The sequence below is a fragment of the Mirounga angustirostris genome, unplaced genomic scaffold (assembly GCF_029215605.1).
Source record: "Mirounga angustirostris isolate CCGP_5_RB_7025 unplaced genomic scaffold, mMirAng1.0.hap1 SCAF_12, whole genome shotgun sequence".
Lineage (NCBI taxonomy): Eukaryota > Metazoa > Chordata > Mammalia > Carnivora > Phocidae > Mirounga > Mirounga angustirostris.
The window spans coordinates 107,347,574-107,368,362 of record NW_026991720.1 but is presented as its reverse complement, the minus strand read 5'-3'; the positions used below and the strand labels follow the sequence as shown (position 1 = coordinate 107,368,362).

The window sequence follows — 20,789 nt, the reverse complement described above, 5'->3', positions numbered from 1 at the left end:
TCGGGGTCACAGAAAGATCGGGGGTGCCTGAGTGCTGCAGAGCTCCCAGGGATCAGACCAGGGAAGCCGGCTGCAGAGACGGAGCCCAGGTGCGGGCTCTCAGCTAGGGGTTGCCATAAACCGTGATCCACGGCACAGTCAGGCCACTGCTCCTCCAGCAGGGTCCCAACAAGCGGCAGATCCCGGGAGACTCCCCTTCCTCCCCCAGGAGGAGCAGCGCGGGAGCGCACCGCAGAGATCTGCTGGGTTTGGAGACTCCACACAGGGTCATGCGCCAGAGAAAGAAACGCTTGGTCACAGGCCGGGTGAGCACGGAGTGTGGCAGGAGACCGGGGAGACAGGAGGGATTGACTGCTTTTCTCTGGGGGCGCACTGAGGAGCGAGGCCCTGAGTTCTCGGCTCCTCCGGGGCGGAGATTGGGAGGCCGCCATTTTCACTCACCTCCTCCAAAGCTGGATGGAAAGCTTGCAGGGAACAAAAGCTCCCGAGAGCAAACCCAAGCAAATTACTTAGCCCAGACAGGCAAGGGCGGGGCAATTCCGCCTCTGGCAAAGACATTTGGGAACCATGGCAACAGGCCCCTCCCCAAGAAGATCAGCGACAACAGCCAGCCAAGACCAAGTTTACTGATCAATGAGAATGGCAGAACTCCAGAACTAGGGGAATACTGCACATAGAATCCGTGGCTTCTTTACCATGATTCTTTAGTCTTTCAAAGTTAATTTTTTTAAACTTTTTTTTTAATTTTTCTTTTTCCCTTTTTCAAACATCTTATCAATCCCTTTTTTAAAAAGTATTTTTTATTTTTCATTTTTGGAGTCATATTCTATCCCTTCATAGTAGTTACCATTATTTTTGGTAAATATATGTAAGTTCTTCTCTCTTTAAAATTTTGGATTACAGTTTCTTCTAACAGATCAAAATATACCGTAAATCTCTAGTGTATGGCTTGTTCTAGTCTCCTGCCTAATCACATTCTCTTCCTTTTTTTTTTCTTAAATCCTCTTCTTTCTTTTTTCAACCAACTTCTTATCTAATCAATTCCTTTTATAAAATCTTTTATAATTTTCATCTTTACAGTCATATTCCATCCCTTCATCGTATTAACCCTTATTTTTATACATATATAAGTTTTACTTTCTTTAAATGTTTGGGAAGCACTTTCTTCTAACAGACCAAAATATGCCCAAAATCTAGTGTGTGGCACTGATCCATGCACCAGCCTGATCATATTTGATCATATTCTGGTTTTTTTTAGTCTTGTTTTGTTTTTGTTTGTTTTTATCTTATCTTTTTCTTTTTTCTTTCTTTCCCTTTCTTTTCCCCTGGTTTCAGGTCTTTTCTGATTTGTTTAGTGTATATTTTCTGGGAACACTGTTACCCTGTTAGCATTTTGTTCTATCATTCACCTATTCTCCTCTGGACAAAATGACAAGATGGAAAAAAATCACCTCAACAAAAAGAACAAGAGGCAGTACCAACTGCCTGGGACCTAATCAATTCGGACATTAGTAACATGTCAGAACTAGAGTTCAGAATGATGATTTTAAAGATAGTACCTGGGCTTGAAAAAAATATGGAAGTTATTAGAGAAACGCTTTCTGGAGAAATAAAAAAAACTAAAATCTAACCAAGTTGAAATCAAAAAGGCTATTAATGAGGTGCAATAAAAAATGGAGGCTCTAACTGCTAGGATAAATGAGGCAGAAGAGAGAATTAGTGATATAGAAGACCAAATGATGGAAAATAAAGAAGCTGAGAAAAGAGAGATAAACAACTACTGGATCACGAGGACAGAATTTGAGAGATAAGTGATACCATAAGACGAAACAACATTAGACTAATTGGGATCCCAGAAGAAGAAAAGAGAGAGAGAGGGGCAGAAGGTATTTTGGAGCAAATTATACCAGAGAACTTCCCTAATTTGGGGAAGGAAACAGGCATCAAAATCCAGGAGGCACAGAGAACCCCTCTCAAAATCAATAAAAATAGGTCAACACCCTGACATCTAATAGTAAAACTTACGAGTCTCAGAGACAAAGAGAAAATCCTGAAAGCAGCTTGGGAGAAGAGATATGTAACCTACAATGGTAGAAACATTAGACTGGCAACAGACCTCTCCACAGAGACCTGGCAGGCCAGAAAGGACTGGCATGACCTATTCAGAGCACTAAATGAGAAAAATATGCAGCCAAGAATACTATATCCAGCTAGGCTGTCATTGAAAATAGAAGGAGAGATAAAAAGCTTCCAGGACAAACAAAAACTAAAGGAATTTGCAAACACGAAAGCAGCCCTACAAGAAATATTGAAAGGGGTCCTCTAAGCAAAGAGAGAGCCTAAAAGCAACATAGACCAGAAAGGAACACAGACAATATACAGTAAAAGTCACCCTACAGGCAATACAATGGCACTAAATTCATATCTTTCAATAGTTACCCTGAATGTAAATGGGCTCAATGCCCCAATCAAAAGACACAGGCTATCAGATTGGATAAAAAAACAAGACCCATTGATATGCTATCTGCAAGAGACACATTTTAGAACCAAAGACACCCCCAGATTGAAAGTGAAGGGGTGGAAAACCATTCACCATGCTAATGGACACCAAAAGAAAGCTGGGGTGGCAATCCTTGTATCAGACAAATTAGATTTTAAACCAAAGACTGTAATAAGAGATGAGGAAGGACACTATATCATACTTAAAGTGTCTATCCAACAAGAAGATCTAACAATGGTAAATATCTATGTCCCTACATGGGAGCAGACAATTATATAAACCAATTAATAACAAAAGCAAAGAAACACATCGACAACAATACAATAATAGTGGGGGACTTTAACACCCCCTCACTGAAATGGACAGATCATCTAAGCAAAAGATCAACAAGGAAATAAAGACTTTAAATGACACACTGGACCAAATGGACTTCACAGATATATCCAGAACATTTCATCCCAAAGCAAAAGAATACACATTTTTCTCTAATGCCCATGGAACATTCTCCAGAATAGATCACATCCTAGGTCAAAAATCAGGTCCTAACAAGTACCAAAAGATTGGGATCATTCCCTGCATATTTTCAGACTACAATGCTTTGAAACTAGAGCTTAATCACAGAGGAAAGTTGGAAAGAACTCAAATACATGGAGGCTAAAGAGCATCCTACTAAAGAATGAATGGGTCAACTAGGAAATTAGAGAAGAATTTTAATAATTCATGGAAACAAATGGAAATGAAAACACAACTGTTCAAAATCTTTGGGATGCAGCAAAGGAAGTCCTAAGAGGAAAGTATATAGCAATACAAGCCTTTCTCAAGAAACAAGGTCTCAAGTACACAACCTAACCCTACACCTAAAGAAGCTGGAGAAAGAACAGCAAATAAAGCCTAAACCCAGCAGGGGAAGAGAAATAACAAAGATCAGAGCAGAAATCAATGAAATAGAAACCAAAAGAACAGTAGAACAGATCAACGAAACTATTTGGAGCTGGTTCTTTGAAAGAATTAACAAAATTGATAAACCCTGGCCAGACTTATCAAAAAGAAAAAAGAAATGACCCAAATCAACAAAATCATGAATGAAAGAGGAGAGATCACAACCAACACCAAAGAAATAAAAACAACTATAAAAACATATTATGAGCAACTCTATGCCAGCAAATTAGATAATCTGGAAGAAATGGATGCATTCCTAGAGATGTATCAACTACCAAAACTGAACCAGGAAGAAATAGAAAACCTGAACAGACCTATAACCACTAAGGAAATTGAAGCAGTCATCAAAAATCTCCCAACAAAAAAAAAGCCCAGGGCCAGATGGCTTCCCAGGGGAATTCTATCAAATGTTTAAAAAAGAATTAATACCTATTCTTCTGAAACTGTTCCAAAAACTAGAAATGGAAGGAAAACTTCCAAACTCATTTTATGAGGCCACCATTACCTTGATCACCAAACCAGACAAAGACCCCATCAAAAAGGAGAATTACAGACCAATATCCTTGATGAATATGGATGCCAAAATTCTCACCAAAATACTAGCCAATAGGATCCAATAGTACATTAAAAGGATTATTCACCACAACCAAGTGGGATTTATCCCTGGGCTGCAAGGTTGGTTCAATATCCGCAAATCAATCAATGTGATACAATACATTAATAAAAGAAAGAACAAGAACCATACGATCCTCTCAACAGATACAGAAAAAGCATTTGACAAAGTACAGCATCCTTTCTTGATCAAAACTCTTCAGAGTATAGGGATAGAGGGTACATACCTCAATTTCATAAAAGTCACCTATGAAAAACCCACAACGAGTATCATTCTCAATGGGGAATAACTGAGAGCTTTCCCCCTAAGGTCAGGAACGTGGCAGGGATGTCCACTATCACCATTGCTATTCAACACAGTATTAGAAGTCCTAGCCACAGCAATCAGACAACAAAAAGAAATAAAAGGCATCCAAATTGGCAAAGAAGTCAAACTCTCACTCTTTGCAGATGATATGATGCTGTATGTGGAAAACCCAAAAGACTCCACCCCAAAACTGCTAGAACTCATACAGGAATTTAGTAAAGTGGCAGGATATAAAATCAATGCACAGAAATCAGTGGCATTCCTATACACCAACAAGACAGAAGAAAGAGAAATTAAGGAGTTGATTCCATTTACAACTGCACCCAAAACCATAAGATACCTAGGAATAAATCTAACCAAAGAGGCAAAGAATCTGTTCTCAGAAAACTATAAAATACTCATGAAAGAAATTGAGGAAGACACAAAGAAATGGAAAAACGTTCCATGCTCATGGATTGGAAGAACAAATATTGTGAAGATGTCAATGCTACCTAGAGCAATCTATACATTCAATGCAATCCCCATCAAAATACCATCCACTTTTTTCAAAGAAGTAGAACAAATCATCCTAAAATTTGTATGGAACCAGAAAAGACCCCGCATAGCCAGAGGAATGCTGAAAAAGAAAAGAAAAGCTGGTGGCATCACAATTCTGGACTTCCAGCTCTATTACAAAGCTGTCATCATCAAGACAGTATGGTGCTGGCACAAAACCAGACACATAGATCGATGGAACAGAATAGAGAGCCCAGAAATGGACCCTCAACTCTATGGTCAACTAATCCTCCACAAAGCAGGAAAGAATACCCAATGGAAAAACGACAGTCTCTTCAATAAATGGTGCTGGGAAAATTAGACAGCCACATGCAGAAGAATGAAACTGGACCATTCTCTTACACCATATACAAAGGTAAACTCAAATTGGATGAAAGACCTCAATGTGACACAGGAATCCATCAAAATCCTAGAAGAGAACACAGGCAGTAACCTCTTCGACCTCAGCCACAGCAAATTCTTGCTAGACACGTCTCCAAAGGCAAGGGTAACAAAAGCAAAAATGAACCTTTGGGACTTCATCAAGATAAAAATCTTCTGCACAGCAAAGGAAACAGTCAACAAAACTAAAAGGCAAGCCATGGAATGGGAGAAGATATTTGCAAATGACATTACAGATAAAGGGCTGGCATCCAAGATCTATAAAGAACTTCTCAAACTCAACACCCAAAAAACAAATAATCCAATCAAGAAATGGGCAGAACACATGAACAGACACTTCTCCAAAGACATACAAATGGCTAACAGACACATGAAAAAATGCTTCACATCACTAGCCATCAGGGAAAAAGAAATTAAAACCACATTGAGATACCACCTTACACCACTCAGAATGGCAAAAATCAACAAGGCAGGAAACAACAAATGTTGGTGAGGATGTGGAGAAAGGGGAACCCTCTTACACTGTTGGTGGGAATGCAAGCTGGTACAGCCACTCTGAAAAACAGTATGGAGTTTCTTCAAGACGTTACAAATAGAACTACCCTACCACCAGCAATTGCACTACTGGGTATTTACCCCAAAGATACAGATGTAGTGAAAAGAAGGGGCACCTGCCCCTCAATGTTCATAGCATTGTCATGGCTATGACAATAGCCAAACTGTGGAAGGAGCCGAGATGCCCTTCAACAGACGAATGGATAAAGAAGATGTGGTATATATGTACAATAGAATATTCCTCAGCTGTCAGAAAGGATGAATACCTACCATTTACATTGACATAGATGGAACGGGAGGGGATTATGCTAAGTGAAATAAATAAATCAGAGAAAGACAATTATCATATAGTTTCACTCCTATGTGGAATGTCAGGAATAGCACAGAGGACTACAGGGGAAGGGAGGGAAAACTGAACAGGAAGAAATCAGAGAGGGAGACAAACCATGAGAGACTCTGGACTCCGGTAAACAAACTGAGGGTTACAGAAGGGAGGAGGGTGGGGGGATGGGGTAACTGGGTGACGGGTATTAAGGAGGGCACGTGTTGTGATGAGAACTGGGTGTTATAGGCAACTAATGAATCACTGAACACTACATCAAAATCTACTGATGTACTATATGTTGGCTAATGACTTTAAATTTAAAAAATTAAATAAAATTAATAAATAAAAAATAAATCCACGGCAGGAAATGGAAATAACCCAGAGGGCACCATGCTCCTGGAGGCTGAGCTAGCGGTCACGGACAAGGCCTCTGGCGGTGAGGGCACCGGGGTTCTGAGAGGTGGCTCGGTGCACCCCTGACCCTGAAGCCCCATGGCCATGGCAAGGTGCAAGGACTGGGAGGGAAGACCCAGCCAGGACCCGTTCTGGCTCCATGGCTGCTACAGGGCTGCTCCCAGCCCCACCAGGCGGTGTCTGTTTAGAACCAGGGAGAAAACCTTTTCCCTCAATTGTTCTTTTTAAAAATGGTTGCTCAGCATTGACACAGAAAAACATCTGACATAAAACTGGAGCCGTTCACAGCTGCAAATGACCCAGAAGTGAAGAAAATGTAGTGAACGCAAAGAGAGGACGTTGTATCCCCAGGCAGGCCTCCTGTGAGCAGGTGCGGCTGGGGCACTGGACACGCCAGTGCAGGCTCCACAGTGTCCCTCGAGGGGACAGAAGTAGGAACCTGCTCTGATGGCTCCGCTGAAGTCAGCACCCGCTGCTGGAGACGGGGACAGCCCCTCATGAGTTCCAGGTGTCCTGGTGATTCTTGGGCACGGCCCAAATCTCAGCTTCTTCATGACCCGGGGCCAGCCCAGCAGCTGCACCCAGGTCCTCCAGGGCCAGCCCAATAGCTGTGGGTCCCGCAGGTCCTCCAGGGACAGCACCTTGGTGGGCTTGTGGTCCAGCAGGTACCTGTTCAGGTGGCTCTTATCGTACCACATGGCCTCGATCCCATTGGCCCAGTTGACCACCATCACCTGGTGACAGGCTGAGGTCAGTCGGTGAACCTCTGCCACAACCCCCCAAAAAAGGCCCCCATGTAGTAGAAGTCACCCTGGTCCTTGGGGATGTGGGCCTGGGACTGGGACCAGCGCTCATAGCTTAAGTCCTCACGGGCCACCCAGTAGAAACCGGGGTGCAGGGTGCCAAAGAGGGGGGACAGGATCTCCATGCCCACGTGGTCACAGAACTTCATGTCCACATCCCCGCACACCATGTCATCCACCTCATAGAGGAAGCACTCCTCATAGAAGCAGCTCATGATCGCCGTGTTCTGCATGGACACATCCTGCCAGTGTGGGGCACCGCGGACCTCAAGAACCACCACACTTCAGTGCTCCTGGAGGGGCACACGGGACACAGCAACCAGCTGGTCGGTGAAGACATAGTAGATGACCCTGTGTCCACCATGAAGTGATTCTGCAGGAACAGCTCCAGGAAGACCCCGTATCCACAGGGGCAGGGGACAGGGCAGGAAGAGGGTCACTGCCAGAGGCTGGCAGCAGGACCCCAGAGCTGGGGGTCATGGACGTGTGCACCTTCTTCATGGGGACAGGCCCTGGGCTGCTTTAAGCAACAGCCACCTCCTGACCTGTCCTGAGTGAATCTGCCAGCAGGGCCTCCCTACCTTCTGCTCCCAGAGATGGGGGCCATCAGCGCCCCATCTTACAAAGGGGAGCCTGAGGCTTGGGAGGCTGGAAACCCATGCAGCCGCACAGTCAGCATGCTGGAGCCAGGAACACTCCCCCTGTGCTGAGCTCCTGGGCAAACCCTGCAGGTGCCCTCCCCTAGCTGCCCCCCTGCAGGTTCTGTCCCCACCTGCCATGAGTTGAGCACCTTTGGGCACAGCCCGTGTTTCTCTGTCCTACAGACTGGGTAGAATCAGCAGGGCCGGCCAGCTGCCCCACTTTACTTTGAGTGGGCTGTCGCTGGTCCCCAACAGAGCTGTCTCCACCCCCTATAGGGTCCTCCCTTGAGGGCTACTGGGCCTCTGGCTGACAAGGTCCATTAGTAAACCACTGGTATTCCTAGGAGGGGTCACCCTCGAACTCCCCAGATCAGGAATCAGGTTCAGCCCATGGGCAGGGAAGGGGAAAGATGACCCCTGGAAAAAGGGGGCTTGCTTAGGCCCCAGCCTTGAATCAAAGGGTGTAGCTTCTGGTTCCAGGTCTACATCTCCCCGGCCCCAAGAAGTTGGAAGTCTTGTCCAACTTCCTCACATGGCTGGTCCCCCTTTGAGGGGACTACCTGCCCCTCACTATGGGGACAGCAGCTCCCCCATTGTCAGCAAGGGTTTGAGCCCCTCTGAGACTGATTTTTTTAAAGACTTTATATGACAGAGAAAGAGACAGCTAGAGAGGAAACACAAGGAGGGAGAGTGGGAGAGGGAGAAGCAGGCTCCCCGTTGAGCAGGGAGCCTGACATGGGACTTGATCCCAGGCCCCTGGGATCACGACCTGAGCCGAAGGCAGACGCTTAAGGACTGAGCCACCCAAGTGCCCTGAGACTGATTTTTTTTCAGAGGCACTAAGACTACTTCCCTGTGCCTGCCCCCATACCTCGCAGGTTAGTAAATCACTCACACAGGGAAGGCAGGTACTACATTTAAATAGGGGATGAGCACACACACCCAGCAGACATGAGTCAGGTCACCAGGGGGCAAGTAGAGGCCCAGCCAATGGGAGAACAAGCCAGACATGATGCAAGGGGAGAGAAGAGTGCTCCTGGCAGAGGGCACAGAGAATGTAAAGGATTGGAGTCAGGCCCAAGGCACATGTGGGACAACCACACAGCTGGGTGGCCCACAGAGGGGGGCTGCGGTGGGAGAGGTGGGGCTGGAGAGGACAGACAGGTGGGGAGCGGATAGCAGAGAGGCTCAAAGTTATGTTCTGAAACGATCAATCTGGTTACCGGACGAGAATGGTCTCTATACAGCAGAGGACAGGGAGACCCTAATCCTAACCTCTAACCCTTAACCCTAACCCCTAACCCTAACCCTAATCAAACATCATGCTCAATTTTGAGGACTAACAGCTCTACTCTGAACTCCCAAACAAGTCCATCATTCTGGCTTTCACTCATTGCCCAGTATTGTACTGAAAGTTCTACCCAAAACAATAAGGGAAGATATAAGGCATCCATATGTGAAAGGAAACAGTAGAACTAGATCTATTTGCAGACCAGAGATGACATCATCTTATACAGGGAGCTTCTTAAAAGAATCAACAAAAAATCATTACCGCCAGTTACCTAATTCAGCAAAGTTACAGAGCAAAATATCAATACACAAAAATCCCTCTTATTTGTATACACTAGCAATGAATCATCCAAAAAGGAAATCAAGAAAACAATTCCATTTTAGGGAACATCAACATTGACCAAATACTTACGGATAGATATAATCAAGGTGCAAGTCCTGTCCACCGAAAGTTACAAAACATTGCTGAAAGAAAGGGAAACGTGAATAACTCTGAGGACACCCCACGGTGATGAAAAGACATACTATTGATAAGATGGCAATAGTACACAATGCAATGTGGAAATTCAATGTGTTCCGAAGGAAATTCACAAAGGCCTTTGGGAAGAATTGCACAAGCTAATCCTAACAGTCATATGGAATTTCAAAGGACCACAAGATAGCCAGAACAATCTTGAAAAAGAAGTTCAAGGTGAAAGGTCATACTTCCAAAGTTCAAATCTTAATACAAAGCCAACAATAAGTCAAACGTTGTGCTATTGTTGTAAAGGTATGCATACACCCTGAAACAGAGAATACATTGTATGTTAATTAATTGAGTTTAAATTAAAAGTTTTTTCAATAAATAAAATAATTTTTTTAAAACAAGGTATGCATATAGATCAGTGGGATTGAACTGAGAGCCGAAATAAACCCCTTCATCTATGGTCCACTGAATTTTGACAAGGGTCGACAACATTACATTGGGAGACAACTGGTTATCCATGTGCAGAGGAACGAAACTGGACCCTTACCTCATACCACATGGAAACATTAACTCAAAATCAGTAAAGGCTTAAATGGAAGAGGTAAAATTACGAGAAATAAATGGGGCTAAATCTTCATAACCTTGGATTTAGCAATGTTTTTAGATCTGACACCAAAGCACAAGAAAAGAAAGAAAGAATAGATAAAATCATATCCTCAAAATTAAAAATATTTTCAGGGCGTCCAGGCTGCTCAGTAAGTTAAGCATCTGACTCTTAATTTTGGTTCAGATCATGATCTCAGGGTCATGAGATCAAGCCCCATGTCAGGCTCCACGCTGAGTGTAGGGCCTGCTTGAGAGTCTCTCTCCCTCTCCCTCTGCCCCCGACCGCTCGCACACTCTCTCCCTCGCTATTAAAACAAATGTTAAAAAAAAATTAAAATCTTGGTACATCAGAAGTTACTAACCTAGGGGCGCCTGGGTGGCTCAGTTGGTTAAGCGACTGCCTTCGGCTCAGGTCATGATCCTGGAGTCTTGGGATCAAGTCCCGCATCGGGCTCCCTGCTCAGCAGGGCGTCTGCTTCTCCCTCTGCCCTCTTCCTTCTCGTGCTCTCTGTCTCTCATTCTCTCTCTCTCAAATAAATAAATAAAATCTTAAAAAAAAAAGAAGTTACTAACCTGAATGTGAAAAGACAGCCCCCAGAAGGAAGGAAATATCTGTACCTTATGTATCTAGTAAGAGTCTGTTGTCCAGAATATATAAAGAGCTTTTACAACTCCTCAACAAAAAGACAACCCAATTTTTAAAATGGACAAAGGACTTGGATAGACCCTTCTCCAGAGAAATCATGGGGAGTTGGGTGTTTAATGCATACAGAGTCTCCCTCAGGGAGAATGAAAAAGTTCTGGAGAATGATGTACAACCGTGGGAACTCAGCTAAGGCCAGAGAACTGTGTACCTAAAATGTTTTAGGTGGTAAATGTTATTTATGTTTAGTCACAGTGAAAAAATGAATGAAGGACTGATGCATGTCACAACATGGATGGACACTGAAAACAGCCCAAGTGACAGAAGTCAGACAGAAAATGCCACTCAGATTAGAGCCATCTGTACTCCTCCAATCCATCAGGGTTGTGCAAATAGCAGGTCTTGGGAGCAGCTCCAGAAAAAGAAAACTGAATCCAAATGGAGAAAGACATTTCAGACTGTGGGGCAGGTGGCGACAGCTGAAGTGGGTCTGTGGTCTGGGTTATAATGTGGAAAAGGAGATGATTTCCTCATTTAGGGTTACGTGGTGCTTCTGCAGGAGAGTGTCCCTGTTTGGGGTAAAACGCACTGAATCACTCCGTGTGAAGTGGTAAATGTAGTAAGGAAACTACAGCTGGGGGGTCTGAGTGTGGAGATCAAGTGTATTTGTGCTGCTGTGACAGGTTTACCACACTTTGAAATCTCTACAGAGTCAACTACTCTTCCAAACAACCATGTCAGCACCAGGTCACAGAAGCAGGGACGACATCAAACTTTGTGATGGAGGCCAAGCCCTACCCAGATCCAGGTCACCCACCGTGGAGAGGCCACTCGCCCTTGTAGGAGGCCACATGGTAGCAAGAGACTCGTGGGAGGATTAGGTCGGTGGCCCCTGTGTCTTGGGTGCAGTAGAAGCAGTAGAATCTGGAATTCCAATTTTCCACAGTGCCCCACCAAAAACTGGTTAGAACTGTGAAAATGCATGAAGGGAAGCCTCAGGAAAGTGGACTGGGGACGCCAGAAGGGGAGGCTGGAGGGGGGAGCCTGCCACTCAGGGTCGTTACAGGAACAACTGTCAGTTACAGGCCCAACATTAGAACCCTCCACAGGAGAGACTCACCAGTCACAGGCCCCAGAGGGGAAGATGTAGGTTTCACCTCCTCCAAGAAACCCACCACCCCTGCAGCTCAGCAGGTGACAACCCTCCATCACCTGAAGCCCTGCTTTTCTCCAGTGGACTTTCCTTCAAAACAACCCTCCCAACTTCCCCCACCTTCCCAAGAAATAATGTTTCTCTCCTTTCTTTTTTTTTTTTAAGATTTTATTTATTTATTTGAGAGAGAGAATGAGAGACAGAGAGCACGAGAGGGAGGAGGGTCAGAGGGAGAAGCAGACCCCCCGCCGAGCAGGGAGCCTGATGCGGGACTCGATCCTGGGCCTCCAGGATCACGAACTGAGCCGAAGGCAGTCGCCCAACCGACTGAGCCACCCAGGCGCCCACTCTCTTTTCTTTCTTGCACTTGCCTGTGATGTGGCCGTAGCTTGCTTGTCCCGGATTGCAAGTCTCTGCTATTCCCAAATAAACCCATTTTGCTGGTAAAATAACTGGCAGTTTTAGTTTAAGATTAACAGAACTAATAAATTCGATAAATTTGCAAGAAACGAAACCAACATACAAAAATCAATTGCATTTCTATGTGCTCATAACAAACTATCAGAAGTACAGAGAACAATGCATTTACACCTGCATCAGCAAGAACACTATACCCTGGAATCCATTTAACCAAGGAGGTGACGGACCTGTTCTCTGACACCCTGATGACAGACATCGAGGGAGACACACGGAGACGGGGAGACACCCTGTGTTCACGGAAGAGCGGACACTGTGAAAATATCTACTCCCCCCCACCTTCTCCTGAAATACTGACCAGGTGACAGGCCTGTTCTCTGACACACACACACACACACACACACACACACACACACACACACGAGATACTGATAACAGGCATCGAGGGAGACACACGGAGACGGGGAGACACTCTGAGCTCACGGAAGAACCGGCTCTGTGAAAATATCTACTCTGCCCAAAGCCGTCTACACAGTCCGCGCCGTCGCTACCCAACTTCCAGCCGGGTCTTCACAGACACCGAACCAACAGCCCTGAAGCGGGTGTGGACGCGAGGAGGACCTGCAGGGCCCAGGCCGGGGGAGCACGAGCACCGCGGCGGGAGGCCGCCCCCGACCGCAGACTGCCGGAGGAGCCCCAGGAACCGAATGGGGCGCGCATAAACACGTGCGCGTGGGCCGCCGGGGCAGGTCCGAGGCCCGAGAGCGGAGGCCCGACAGCCCCGCGCGCAGCACCGCCCACGAAGCCACGGAAATGCCCCGGTCTGTGCGCCCGCCCTTCCTCCACGGGGTCCTGTGAGCGCGGACCCCCTCAGCAGTCCCGCTCAGACGGCTTCTCCTCACCTTCTCCTCCCACCGCGGGTCCTGAGGAGGCCGGGCTCCTGTCAGCGCGGACGCGGCCCCACGGCCCCCAGAAGCCTCCACATCAGATTCAGAGGAGGCCGGGCTCCTGTCAGTGTGGACGCCGCCCCACGTCCTCCAGAAGCCTCCGCAGCGGATCCTGAGGAGGCCGGGCTCCTGCCCTTGTGGACGCCGCCCCACGTCCTCCACAGCGGGTCCTGAGGAGGCCGGGCTCCTGTCAGCGTGGACACCACCCCGTGTCCTCTGCAAGCCTCCACAGCGGGTCCTGTGGGTATGGACGCGGACCCATGTCCTCCCGAAGCTTCCACAGCGGGTCCTGAGGAGGCTGGGCTCCTGTCAGCACGGACACAGCCCCACGTCCTCCAGAAGCCTCCGCGGCGGGTCCTGAGGAGGCACGGATCCTGCCCTTGTGGACGCCGCCCCACGTCCTCCAGAAGCCTCCACGGCGGGTCCTGAGGAGGCCGGGCTCCTGCCCTTGTGGACGCCGCCCCACATCCTCCACAGCGGGTCCTGAGGAGGCCGGGCTCCTGTCAGCGTGGACACCGCCCTGTGTCCTCTGCAAGCCTCCACAGCGGGTCCTGTGGGTATGGACGCGGACCCATGTCCTCCCGAAGCTTCCACAGCGGGTCCTGAGGAGGCCGGGCTCCTGTCAGCGCAGACGCAGCCCCACGTCCTCCAGAAGCCTCCGCGGCGGGTCCTGAGGAGGCACGGATCCTGCCCTTGTGGACGCCGCCCCACGTCCTCCAGAAGCCTCCGCGGCGGGTCCTGAGGAGGCACGGATCCTGCCCTTGTGGACGCCGCCCCACGTCCTCCAGAAGCCTCCGCGGCGGGTCCTGAGGAGGCACGGATCCTGCCCTTGTGGACGCCGCCCCACGTCCTCCAGAAGCCTCCGCGGCGGGTCCTGAGGAGGCCGGACTCCTGCCCTTGTGGACGCTGCCCCACATCCTCCACAGTGGGTCCTGAGGAGGCCGGGCTCCTGTCAGCGCGGACGGGGCCCCACGGCCCCCAGAAGCCTCCACATCAGATTCAGAGGAGGCCGGGCTCCTGTCAGCGTGGACGCCGCCCCACGTCCTCCAGAAGCCTCCGCAGCGGATCCTGTGGGTATGGACGTGGACCCATGTCCTCCCGAACCTTCCACAGTGAGTCCTGAGGAGGCCGGGCTCCTGTCAGCGCGGACGCGGCCCCACGGCCCCCAGAAGCCTCCACATCAGATTCAGAGGAGGCCGGGCTCCTGTCAGTGTGGACGCCGCCCCACGTCCTCCAGAAGCCTCCGCAGCGGGTCCTGAGGAGGCCGGGCTCCTGTCAGCGTGGACACCGCCCCGTGTCCTCTGCAAGCCTCCACAGCGGGTCCTGTGGGTATGGACGCGGACCCATGTCCTCCCGAAGCTTCCACAGCGGGTCCTGAGGAGGCCGGGCTCCTGTCAGCGCAGACGCAGCCCCACGTCCTCCAGAAGCCTCCGCAGCGGGTCCTGAGGAGGCCGGGCTCTTGCCCTTGTGGACACCGCCCCGTGTCCTCTACAAGCCTCCGCAGCGGGTCCTGTGGGTATGGACGTGGACCCATGTCCTCCCGAACCTTCCACAGTGAGTCCTGAGGAGGCCGGGCTGTCAGCGTGGACGCAGCCCCACGGCCCCCAGAAGCCTCCGCATCAGATTCAGAGGAGGCCGGGCTCCTGACCTTGTGGACGCCGCCCCACATCCTCCACAGTGGGTCCTGAGGAGGCCGGGCTCCTGTCAGCGTGGACACCGCCCCGTGTCCTCTGCAAGCCTCCACAGCGGTTCCTGTGGGTATGGACGCGGACCCATGTCCTCCCGAAGCTTCCACAGCGGGTCCTGAGGAGGCTGGGCTCCTGTCAGCGCGGACGCGGCCCCACGGCCCCCAGAAGCCTCCGTGTCAGATTCAGAGGAGGCCGGGCTCCTGTCAGCGTGGACGCCACCCCACGTCCTCCAGAAGCCTCCGCAGCAGGTCCTGAGGAAGCCTGGCTCCTGTCAGCGCGGACGTCAGGTTCTGAGGTCCGGCTCCTGTCCCAGCGGCTGCGCAGGCCGGGCTCCGGTCGGGAGCTGGGGTCGTGCGCCCTCTGCAGGCGGGGGACGCAGTGCAGGACAATGTGAGCTCAGCGTTCAGTGGAAGCACCTGCTCGCTCCCTGGGTCCAGCGAAAGCCATTAAATTCTGAAAATTCAAGCTGAATGGAGCCCAATATCCCCCAAACTTCTCCAAATATAGCTAAGGAACAATTAATTGGAAACAATATGGAAGGACAACACTCCCTGACCCAAACAGTGCCACTGAACATGACCCTGGCCCTGACTGAACATGATTCTGACCCAAACTTGATCTCAAGCCTGGTCGTGACCCCAGCCCAAGACCCTAACCCTACCTCCAACCCGAACAATGTTCACAAAATCAAAAGGTAGAAACCATGCAAATGTCCATCAGTGGCGAATGCATAAACAAAGTGTGGTTAAGGGTTGGGGTCTGGGTTCAGGTTTGGCTGAGAGTTCTAGGTCAGGGTTTGGGTTTAGGATCAGGGTGAGGGTGAGGGTTTTGGGTGAGGGTGAGGGTACTGGTTAGAGTTAGAGTTTAGGGCTTTAGGCTTATGATTTAGGGTTTAAGACTTAGGGCTTAGGGGATAAAGTTCAAGGTCAAATTTGGGGTTTGGGTTCTTGCTGGGGTTTGGGTTCAGGGCTCATGACTCACAGTTCGGGTTCAGGGTTTGGGTTCATGGTTCATGGCTTGGATTCAGGGCTTGGTTCATAGTTCAGGTGTGGGGTTCAATTTCAGGTTTGGGATTCAGGGTTCCAGTTTGGTGTTTAGGGTCACGTTAGGTTTTAGGGTTAAAGTTAGGGGTTAGCGTTAGGTTTAGGGATTACACATGTTCTTCAGTTGTCCTCATGGACACAAAATTTCTATCTGAAGTTTCTAAATCTGAAATCTATTTAGTCTGGGTGTCAGGAGCTTGTTCAGAATTTAGGGTCACAGTAACTGCCTACCAACAGCATTCTGACCCTAGAGTTTCCCAGTCACCCAGATGCTATTTTTTTTTTTCTTGGTTCAAACATGCCCTCTGCATAGAAGGGTGAGCTGGTGCCAAATTTGGGATGATTTCACAGTGGTAGAGGTGTGAAACCAAATATTGTGGAAATGTCCATAGAAAATGAAAAAGGAGACAAATAATTTGTCGACTCCTGATTCTTCAACAACAACAAAGACCAAGTTCCCGATATAATCTTATAATGTTCCCTAGGAAGGACTATGGTACTCATTACCAGTACCAAAAGAGGGCCCCCTCCCCTGGTTTAAACTAAGAATCACAGGAGGATACTTCCTATTATGTTGTCAGAAATAAAATTTTATTATTTGGATGTTCCAGTGGACAATATGTGGAGGGCATTGCCAACATTTTCCACTCTCCCCAAATCCTCATCAACACACGGATACAATGCAGACAACATTGTAATGCACTGCTCATTGGAATTCCAAGAACAAGGAGGGCTATTAGAACTAATAAAAATATATCTACTATTAAACTCAGAAAAAGCACTCTTTATGGGCACTTAATGAGGACCCCTATCCTTAAGATCTAACATCTCATCCTATGGAATCCACCCATAAAAATCGTCAATAACAATAGCCTGCCAACCACTGTAACCACCCCACGATTTACCTATAGACTTGTAATACACACTCCAACCGCTAGAGACACACTTCTCAGCAGCCGAACAGGACTTGCCCACCCCCGGGGGACCAACTGTTACAGTGATGTAAAAAAATCCCACTCCTTGGAAATCCCAGCCGTGAGGACAAAGGCACAGAAACTACACCCATAACTTAATAAAAGACAGACATCTCATTAGCCAGATGCTGCAGATCACCACCACTCTCACGAAGTCACTCCACAGCGGACTCCAGATCTGTCTTCTTCCCAGGATTACGAGGTGCGCCACATTCTTCCAATACGCCACACTTAGAACAAAACCTTTAACTGTCCTCGTCGGTCCTGTGTGCAGGATCACAGTGAGCCCTGCGAAGGCCGGACACCTTCTGGAGAGCACTCAGCCTCTCACCCCTATCCTAGCAGATAGGGGGTGCCGACGCTCTCCCCAACTTCTGTACCAACTGGAAAATACTTTGAACAAGTCTTGTCATACTCCATACAAAAGGCATATTATTCATCTGCAAAATTACTGACGGTGAAACACCATGGATTCCTCGCACCTTCTTGAACCTAGGTAAATTGGAGATACAGGTTGGCCAGAGCTATCATCCCCAATCCCCATACCCCCCCCACACACACACCCTACCTTGTGCATTCCAGACCAGTTTCCATCAGCTTTGCTCATTCTCAGCCATTGTGTCTGCAGAATAGTAGAGTAGAACTGAGGTGCCGGGACTGAGGTGCTAGGTACTAAGCCAGCACCTTGGACCCACTCACTACCAGAAATCAACACTCGTTTTATCAACAGATGCATCAGAGAAGATGTTGCCACCACAGCAATTAGAAAAGTCGTTGCAACAGAGGACCTAACAACCTCTACCGGTCTCCACGGCCCCACTCCCTGGCTCCAGGGATTGGCTCATCCATGGACATGTGACCTGGTCCCAGCCAGTGAGGTGGCAGGAAACTCGGGTCTCGGCCTACAGAGCAAAGCATGGGGTGGACCACCCAGGCCGGGGGCTTTTCCATCACGACTGCAGAAGTGGCCTAGGCGAGGCCAGTGCCAGCCCCACAGAGGGCCCAGGAAGCCAGGGGCTCGATAACATTGCTGAGGGCTGAATCGAACTCATCCTGAAGCCCACACATGCTAGGTCCTCCACTGACTCACAAGAACCGTAAATGTGCTCACGGTCTTTGCCTGAACAAGATGACCGTCTGCGTGGTATATAACCTGCAAGATGTACCCTCCACACAATGGGGACATACTCAGCCAAACAATACCTACGTGTAATTCAACCACTGACAAACATCTCGTGGGAAGCTCGCGGCATTCAGATATATGCGGGGGAGTTCCTAGGCCTTAATTGTTGGTCAGTCTCGCTATCATCTTTCAAGTTTAGGGGCCGGGGTCAGTCAGGATAGATCCCAGTGTACGCCCACGTTGCCATTTCAGAATAAGAGCCCTCTCCCCCACCGTCCATCAGGTTGCAAATCTGGGGTGTGGGAAACTACCACCCATGGGCCAATGTGACCTCCCCCTGTATTCTGTAAATTAAGTGTGGCTGGAACATGAGCTATGGACGGTCTGTGGCTGCTTTCAAGCCACAGTGCAAGAGTGGAATCATCGTCAGAGAGACCACGTGGATTGCAACGCGTAACAGAAAATCTTTACAGAAGACTTTACAGAAGAGTCTGTGCCGATCCCTCTTCTAAAAGGTAATATTATCATGTCACTCCTTTGACTAGAACGTAGCACTTTCTCGGTAAGGACTAATTTCTTTACCCCCACAGGCAAGGACTTCCATTGTTTTAGCCAGAACTGCATATCCATCCTCCTCTATTTATACCTTTAATGGCACATCTACATGTCTGCTGCCCAGTGTGAATTCACTGTAGTTTACATGGTACTGATGCTCAGAAACGGAGGTGTAAGTGTGAACGTGTGAGTGTGAGCGTGTGTTGACTCTTTGTTAGCCACGGTATGCGAGTAGAACACAATACAGTAGCGTGCTTTCTGTCTCACAATGACGGCCACGTTATGTGGTTACCTAATGACATCAGAAGGAATCCACTTTCATAGAACAAACTTCGTCTGGGAAGACTCTCAAATCCCTTGTCCTGGGCCCTATGCTCCACCGCGGCTGGGGGCACACAGAGGGACAGAGACTCACCCTGCCCATCAGGGTTTTGAAGGATGCCTACGGTTCCAGGACAAAAGATCCCGAAACCAATTACTTACCTGTCATCCAGCCAGGCAGCTGTGAGAGAGATCTACTCATAGCAGAAAGGACAGAACGAGAGACAACAAATGACAACATAGAGTGACAAGTGCCACTACAGAGGACGCTCAGGAGGACTGGGGTGTGCAGGGTTGGCCAGAGCAGGGGCAGGGGACCGGGATGCTCCAGGAGGATGATCACAGCAGTGTCACTACAGGGGACGCTCAGGAGGACTGGGGTGTGCAGGGTTGGCCAGAGCAGGGGCAGGGGGACCAGGAATGCTCCAGGAGGTTGATCACAGTTGTGTCCTTGTGTGGCTACACGTGTCAGTGTGCCTGGCCATTGGCCAGACAGGAAATGACAGGGCGGGGGGGGGGTCGCTACAAAAGAGATTTCTTTCCATACAATTTTATTTTGCATGCTTTTCTGACTCCCTAAAGCTGGATGAGTATAACATGAGGTATGTAGTTTGCCATTTCTTTAAAGTCTGAGGTACGGCACACAGAGCACACTTGAGATTTATTTTTGTTGCTTTCGCAGTCTGATGACTTTTCCTGCCTTTATATCTGACCCAAGGACAGGGAACAAAGTCAACACAGATCTGCACACTTTGAAATGTCAACAGAAACCTGCAAACCCAGGTTCCCACAGGAGTGGCAGTTTAAGGACCAGAGTGACAAAAAGGGGAGGAAGATAGCAAGTAACCAAAAGAAGATGTCATGTGTCTGTGAGCTGGCCACCTTCTCTACCTGTCGGAAGGAAGCCATGCCTGACAGGAGGGAGCCACACCTGGACCTGGTCTCTCTAGACTGCTCTTGAGCAGAGCAGAGGATGTGCTGAGCTGGGTGTGGGTGTCGGGGGAAGAGATGGGCAGCTGGCCACAGATGTTACCTGCCAAGTACCTGTAGGACCAGCTCCCGGTCCTCAGCTAAGGTTAAACAATAAATATGTTTCGTTACATATTTACGGTGACAGGAAAGGTGCTCAGTGCTTTGAGTGACTATATTCTCTCCTGCTTTATTTTTTAAAAACAGTTTATGGACGTATGACTGACCTACAAAAAGCTGTACATAATTACTGTATTCAACTTGACCCTGAACCTAACCCTAATATCAAGTTAACATATACTCTGATTTAGAATATAGCTCATAAATTATTTCATGATTATTAGGAGCTAGGGGATCCAAGGACCAACCTTCTTCTATCTTATTCTCCCTTGAATTTGACAGGTTGGAACACATTCGGCCACATGCTATCTGGAGAGTGGCCACACGGGGCAACAGGGAGTAAACATTAGGGCAAACCCGGCCACAAAGCCAATTCTTCCCTCCTCCTGTAAAACCTTGCTCATTCAATGTTTACAGATCATTCTATAGAGTATTAAAAGTG

At 48.4% G+C, this 20,789-nt stretch overlaps 1 pseudogene; it reads right to left on the bottom strand.

Moving 5' to 3' along the window:
* Positions 1-7,083: 7,083 nt before the first annotated feature.
* Positions 7,084-7,800, bottom strand: LOC135362161 (histo-blood group ABO system transferase 2-like; annotated as a pseudogene).
* Between the last annotated feature and the right edge of the window lie 12,989 nt (positions 7,801-20,789).